Below are 7279 nucleotides of genomic sequence, written 5' to 3'. Positions count from 1 at the left end.
TGAGGTGAGGCGGCGGCGGCGGAGGGGCCGGCTCGGTGCTAGTCCGGGGCCGGCAGGGGTCCCGGGGCCGGGCGGGGTTCCCGGGGTCCGACCGAGCCCGGGACAGATATGGGCTCCGGGGCCGGACGGGGGTCTCGGGGTCCGATCGAGCCCGGGACAGGTAGGGGTTCCGGGGCCGGGCGAAGGTCCAGGGCCGGTGGGGGTCCGGCGGCTGGACGGGGGTCTCGGGGCTGGTCTGGCGGAAGTTCTCGGTGGCAAGGGTCCCGGGCCCGGCGGGGGTCAGTGATTGGGCAGGGTCCTCCTCTGGGTGGGGGTCCTCTGACCTGACCTGGGTTTCGGGGCCGCGCGGAGGTCCGGGGGTCGGTCCTGGGCGGCAGGGGTCCGCGGGGCCGGGTCGCAGTCCGAGGTGGCAGCCACCCCCCTGAGCCTGGTTGGACGAAGACCCGGGCCTCGCCCCGCGGCCGAGCGACGGGCGCCTGGGCATTGTCTCCGCCTTGGGTGGCACCCAGGGGGCTCTGCGCCTGCCGCGACCCTGCGTGGCCCGGGCGTGGATGCTCAGGGCGGGTTATGTCTCCGTCCCGGTCCCCCCCCCCCCCCGTCGTGGTGTGGCCGGTTCATGTGCCTGTGACGCCCGGTCTGCCGGGACCCTTGCATGTGCGGAGTCCCAGACGTGAGTCCTCCGTCCCCCTGCGCGTGGCGGCTTAGTGTGTCTCCCTGAGGACGATGGCATGGACTGTGAGCCGGTGTCCTGGTCCCCTGAGAGTGAGGGGCCCTTTCTCTCGCCCCCCACCCCCACGACTGGTTAAGTGAATGTGTGTTACCCTCAGTGGCCCTGTTAGACCGCATTCCTGGGGTCCTGGCCACCCTGTGAGCTGGGAGACTGCACCTGCCCCCCTCCCCACCTTGGGGCTTGTAGGGGTGCGATCCCAGCGGTGAGGGTCTGTGCGGTGAAGGGACCCTCGTGTGGGTAGTGGCGCCTGGCAGGGTGTGGCGGTTGTGCACGGGGCACAGCTGGCCTGGGTAGGACAGCTGACTCCCTCTTTTAATGTCTCCCCCTCCCATGAGCTGAAATGGGGAGCAGCGACGCAGGGCTGCACTTGGGGAACCCACCCCTCTCGCCAGCGGGTCCAGGAGGAGCTAGAGGCTGTCACCGTGCCAGCCCAGGGACCGCGCAAGTCAGGCCTCGCGTTTCCTGCTCCCGGCGCAAGAGCAGGCTCTGATTGGAGGGAGCCGGGCCCCTCTGCCCTGCGCTTCTTGATTTCTTCCGTTAGGATTGGGAAGGAAAAAAAATCTGAAAAGCCAGATTTAACTTTGCAGCTCTCAGCGCCTGGAGAGCGGAGCGAACTCACACAAGAATTTGGCGGGCTGGAAAACGCATTTGAGGGCGGAGAATCCACACCCACGGAATGAGGCCAAGGCAGTTACAGTTAGAGGTCAAGTCCACAGAGGGATAGCCAGGGTGAGGTTGTGGAGGGAGAGACTCAGATTCCAGCCTGATGTCAAGACCCCATGCTCCCTCCCTTAAAGAAAGTGGAGCCACCACTACTGCCCCAGGGGCATTCTCTTCCCTGGGGGATGCAAAGCTGGACGAGACAGGCTTTTTCTTTTTAAGAGAGTTTTGTTCTGGTTCGAGGCGGAAGACTGAGGCGTAGGCAGAAGTGGTTCTCATGGCCAAACGGGGACTCTCTGTGGACAAGATAGTGTGCAAAGAGCAGTCCCAGGCGAAACTGCTAGATGTGTGGCTGTTGCTTTTATAAAATCCCAACATTGCTGCGTAGACCCTTCTCCGTGTTCAAGCCTTCCCGTCCCCCCACCTACCCTTCGCACCCGCCAGTTTAGGCAGCATCTCGTGTCCTGAGCCTTCCCTGAAATCTTCCGTCCTGCCTTCTGTGGGCTTCAGGGACAGAGCGGCTGCAGTGCCGCCTGAGTAGACGTGTGTATGCAGAGCTGAGAAGGGGTGTTGTTTAGGGGAGCCTGGGGGGCTCCGTCTGTTAAGCGTCAGACTTTGGCTCAGGTCATGATCTCACCGCTCAAGGGTTCGAGCCCCGCGTCGGGCTCTGTGCTGACAGCTCGGAACCTGGAGCCTGCTTCCGATTCTGTCTCCCTCTCTGTGTCCCTCCCTGCTCACTCTCTCGTTATTCTTCAAGAATAAATAAATATTTTAAAAAATTAAAGAAGAGAGGTGTTCTTTAAATGAGAGATCTTTGTTTCTATACCAGGGTTCCGAATGTTTCATGTGAGTTAGTGTCTGCAGTTCCTCAACTCTGCGACGGGTTTTGAGAACAGTATTTGCTATTTCTTCTAGTGTGAGTTACGCGGTGACTGTAGAGCACGCAGTTAGCATTTGGTCCTTCTCATTCTGGCTCCAGAATTGATCCTGTTTGCAGAGCGGCCCCTTCTGGGCTCCGTGTTCTTCCCCTCCAGAGTCTCGATCAAGGGATGAGACTTCTTAGCCCTCCATCTTCAGTTCTCTCTACCCAGCAGAGCAGAGGAACGGTCTCTTAGCGGGCATGTATGAGAAATGGAGATCTTTGAAGGCATGGAGTCCAAAGTGGAAGTATTTTCCACTTGTATTTTCTTCTTCGGAGCGTGTAGCCGCACGGGCGTGTACTTTATCTCAGATCTGAGGACCAGAGAGTCGCTGGCGGGCGGCGTGAGCAACATTTTCCCATCGTTCCGCATTCTCACGATTTCGCTGTGCCCGCAACATCTCCACCGCGTCCGACTGAGTTGATGTTTTCCTTCGGGAAGTTGGCAGGAGCGCAGCTCGTGTCGGGAGCTTTCAGCTGATCTTTGGGCGCCGTGTGGAGGCGGCCTGCTGTAGCTTCTGTCCTTCCCAGCCTCCGGCAGAAATTTTAACTTGGGGAGTCTGAAATAAGTGGAATTCGGAGAGTGCCTTGAGGAGGTGTTTGAGGCTTTATGAAAAAGCGTAAAGCACAGTGTAAAACTGTTACTTGCAAGACATCACATCCGATGTTAAATGGCCTGTAAGGAAACTCCAGTTCTAAGGAACATAGCAATTCATGCTTTAAGCTATTAATCTCCTCTCCAGTGTTATCTATTCGGTAAGACGGGAATTTGGCGTCCTTGATTAACGGGAAGCCACGTGTCTGTCTGTAGAAAGGACACACAGCTCTCTCTGCAATTCTTGTTTGGGTGATTACAGGGATTAAAAATAGGGGATGGCTGTCTGGTCGCGGTGCCACTGAATTAAGAGTTTTCACGTAGTGCGGTAGGAGTTCCTTTTTTTCTGTTTGCAGCTTTTCTTAATTAAAAAAAAAAAAGGGCTTCATTCCGTGCAGCATGTGGTTTGTTTTTCTGGTGATTTTATTTTAGGAGGGGCCAGGAACTCCACTGGGTTGTCTTTGTGGTTTTCTTAGGACGTAGTAATGTTCTCATGAAACGTAACTAGTTAATGCTTGTTTTGCGTCGAGAGGACCGTTTCATTTGTAGCCGGCTGGACGCGTCTGAGGACGCAACGGGAAGGAGCCGCTCGTGAATGGAATGCCTGGCGGCGGAGCCGGTAGTCTGGACTCTGCATTTCAGAGCTGTCCTGTCTTGTTCTTTACTGAGGGAAGAGAGGACCCCTTCTTCTCACCCAGGGGCCCCCACAAAGCCTCATTCACCCTGCTTTGAGGACCTGCTGGCGCTTCCTTTTTCTAGGATTATGATATCCTGTAAATCACGTTTTGGGGGAAACCCCGCATGCGGTTACCACTCGCCTTCTGTAAGCGAGACCCTGGCAGTGCGACACGTAACCTTCCACAGCGTCTTCGGTTTCGTGCGAACCCATGGGTGCTCCTTTATGAAGCGTCCTTTCTTGACATTTCAGTACCTCAGTGACCTGTCAGGCAGGAAAAGGTGCTAAGCAGTCTGAGGTCAAGGGCAGGAAAGCATCCCCTGTTCACATTTGAGTTATGCAGCGCGAGGGAGCGGCGGGCACCGGGCAAGCCTGGCCTCAGCACCAGGGTGTTCTCGGCCTTCCTCCCCACTGGCCAGGCCACTCTGGAAGCCGCAGCGCCGCCCAGTTTCTCTTCTTTTCCCCGCTGCCCTTTCTTCCTCTCACCGTCAACTGCTCTGAGCTCCCAGGCACGGCAGTGGGAGGAGCCCAGGGGCCAGCGCAGCGCCGGACCTTCCAGGACCTGCCTTCTATGACAGTGTGACAGCCACATAGCTCAGCAGACATTTATGCAGATTACCTGTCCCATGCCCGAGGTGGAAATACAAGCCAGGACGCGGTGACTCCTGTGGGAAGAGCTGGGGCCCCACGGTCCAGCGGGAGAAGCAGACCCGGGGCTCATTTCAGTGCAGTGCGGTTAAGTGCCGCCATAGGTTTGCAAGAGAGTTTGGGGGCCTGGTTGGTGCACACAGCCCAGCTTTTATTCTCCTACTTGGCGCCTAGAGTTTATCGGGCAGGACGGGTATTGGGATGTTTCGATGTTAAAGGGTAGGGAATTACCCCTGTAGAATGTTCTGGGCAGTTTGTAGTTCCCCAAATCTGCGTTTATCAGAACAGGTCTGTAATGTGTGGTGTCGGACGGCCATCCTTGTCTGTTGATTCAAGTTTGTTTACTCATGTTGAAGATGTCAGCCGTGTGACAGATAGTCTGCTGTCACATCTGCCACTGTATGGGCCTCCCGTGGCTGCTGTGACAATTGTCACAACGTCAGTGGCTTCAAACCGCACGGGTTTGTCATCTCATTGTTCTCTAGGTTAAAAGTCTTCCTCTGGCCTCACTGGGCAAAAAACCTCGTTCCTTCCTGGAGAAGCTGGGGGAGGATTGGGTCCAAGCTCATTCAGAATGTCGGCGGAGTATGGTTCCTGTCGGACTGCGGCCACCATTTCCTCTCTGGCGCTTGGCCGGAGGGCCGCCCGCAGCTCCTAGAGGCCTCTTGTTTCTGGTCCTGGTGCACAGCCCGCTGAGCCCAGAAGCAGCGTGCAGCCCCGAATCCTGCCCCCGCTCTGCCGTATCTCTTCTCCTGCCTGGAGAAAGTTCTCTGCTCTTAAGGGTCCGTGTGAGTAGATGGCCCGCCTCACTAGCCCAGGGTAGCCTTCCCAACCAAGGGCTGTAGCAGAGTCCCTCAGCCATGTAATGTGAGCCAGGCACAGGTTCCAGAGATGAGGCCTGGGCACCTTTGGGGCCATCGCTGTGCCTCCCACAAGGAGCTGATCCCATCAGGACAACATCGGATCAAATTGTTATTGTTACCCGCCGCCTCGTTAGGTTGGAAGTTAACTAAGGCAGCACGATTGTAAGCAAATTGGCAGGGCCGATCCGTATGAAATGACAGGACAGTTCTGCCTCACTGTTGTATTGTATCCGAGACGTTGTGTCAACAAGTCATTAGAGTAATTCCCCTATTCGAAAAGCCACCCATGGGGTGCCTCCGGGGCTCAGCTGATTAAGCGTCTGACTCTTGGTTTCGGCTCAGGTCATGATCCCACGGTTTCATGGGTTGGAGCCCTTTCTAGGGCTCTGTGCTAACAACTTGGAGCCTGCTTGGCTTCCTCTCTCTCTCTCTCTCTCTCTCTCTCTCTCTCTCTCTCTCTGTCCCTCCCTGGCTTGGGCTGTCTCTCTCTCTCACTGTAAATAAACTTAAAAAGAAAAAAGGGCCCTTGTTGGGATGAGTGCGGGTGTCCAGTGTAAGTGATGAATCACTAAATTCTATTCTTGAAATCATCATTACATTATGTGTTAACTGACTTGGATTGAAATAATAAAAAAAGAAAAGGAAAACCACCCATGTGGGGCGTTTTGGGGCCCCCCTGCCGTTTCAGGCCTTGCCGGAAGGACTCTGACCCCATGGGGTAGAGAGTGCATGAATCCGCATCCATTTCTGGAATGGAAACAGCTGAGTCAACCCAACAGGGAATCACATTCCTGAGTTTAAGAGTCTGTTTCAAGGCTGAGGCAAAGGCCAGTAAACAGAGGTTGTACTTGCATTGATAGTTAGGAATGAGGTGTGTTTTGTGGTCAGAGAAGCAACTGGGATGATCACCACGTACCTAAGATCAAGTGTGATCGCAGTGGATCTTGTAGGTGTTTTTCATGATTTTTCGTAAGGATTTTTTTTCCTTTTACAATACATGACAAGCTCTGATTTGAAATGTACTTGCTGTAAGAAAGCAGAATCAAGAATTCTAAAGCTTTTAAGCTGGCCTTCAGGAATTTAGGACCTGCTTGTAATCCTGGGCAAAGGTTTTGTGTGTGTGCCGACGTGTGTGTTTAGCGAGAGAGGAGTCCAGCTTCCCGTTCATTTTCAAGGGCGTTGGGTTCCAGACAGTTTAAGAACCTATCGCTCGACGTGATACTGAGTATCAGATTTTGTTTAAAAATGCCATACTGATTTCGAACAAAGTTATACGGGCGCATAGTTTTAAGAGTCAAAAGTTCTTTGAGACTTAGAACAAAAACACAGAAATCACCGACCCCGCCCTTCTCCACCCTGATTCCTGCTCCTCCGAGGCCATCATTTTAATGCTTTCCTCCAGATTGTGCGCGTGTGGAACATCCTACTGCTTAGAAGCCGGTTCGGGTCCCTCAGCCCGCCCCTTCCTCCCACCGCCACCTCTTTCCGCCCCGTGTGCTCGTGTCAGAGGTTCTGCCAAAGTGCTCAGCAGCGCTCATCACAGGAGTGGAAACGGTGCTCACAGCTGAGAAGGTCAGTGTATTTGATTGCATTTCCTTTCTTTTTCCTAGAGTTTGTTTTGCTCAGTTTTCTTTGTATCTGCGCTTCGTTCGCCCCTCACCCCCCCCCCACAGTGTAAATTTCCTCGGTGCATCCCCAGGCACCGGGTGAGCATCCATTTTATCCTTTTCTTAGGACAATTCTTCTGGACCTCCCAGCCTGCCGCCTTTCTTCTCCACTGGCTGCTTGCCAGGCCGGCTGCACTGCCCTCCTCCACCTTCCCTGTCACCCTGAGAGCTCCTTTCTCTCGCTCCGGGGTTAGGACCCTCTTTTTTAAGTTTTCTCTCTTACTGTGGTTTAGCATATCCACCAGTAGCTGTAAATATATATACATATAGTATGCATATACATATGTATCATGTATGTGTATATGTGTATAGATAGTTGAGATCTTATATAATGTTGGAATATTTTCCTCTCCATGTTGTGGATCATTTGAGTGTGGAGTTCTGGGCTAGAAAGCATTTTCCCGCAGAGGTTTGAAGGCAGTGTTCAGATTCCGGCCCCCAGTGTGACGGTCACTGTGTCCAGAGCCTTTCCTTTGCGCGTGACTCGCATTTTCTTCTGCGTGATCTTTTAGGCCCTTGCT

General features: G+C 54.3%; 1 protein-coding gene across 1 annotated transcript in view; it reads left to right on the top strand.

The window, feature by feature from the left end:
* The first annotated feature begins 126 nt into the window (after window positions 1-126).
* Window positions 127-7279, top strand: part of AFAP1 (actin filament associated protein 1) — a 125959-nt gene continuing 118806 nt past the window's right edge. The window contains exon 1 of the mRNA XM_029948981.1: window positions 127-160. The gene's annotated coding sequence lies outside the window, so the exon portion shown is untranslated. The remainder of the gene's footprint in view (window positions 161-7279) is intronic.

This window comes from Suricata suricatta, chromosome 1, assembly GCF_006229205.1.
Source record: "Suricata suricatta isolate VVHF042 chromosome 1, meerkat_22Aug2017_6uvM2_HiC, whole genome shotgun sequence".
In the NCBI taxonomy this organism is placed as follows: Eukaryota; Metazoa; Chordata; class Mammalia; order Carnivora; family Herpestidae; genus Suricata; species Suricata suricatta.
The sequence above is the reverse complement of the archived record's forward strand: the minus strand, read 5'-3'. Positions and strand labels throughout refer to the sequence as shown.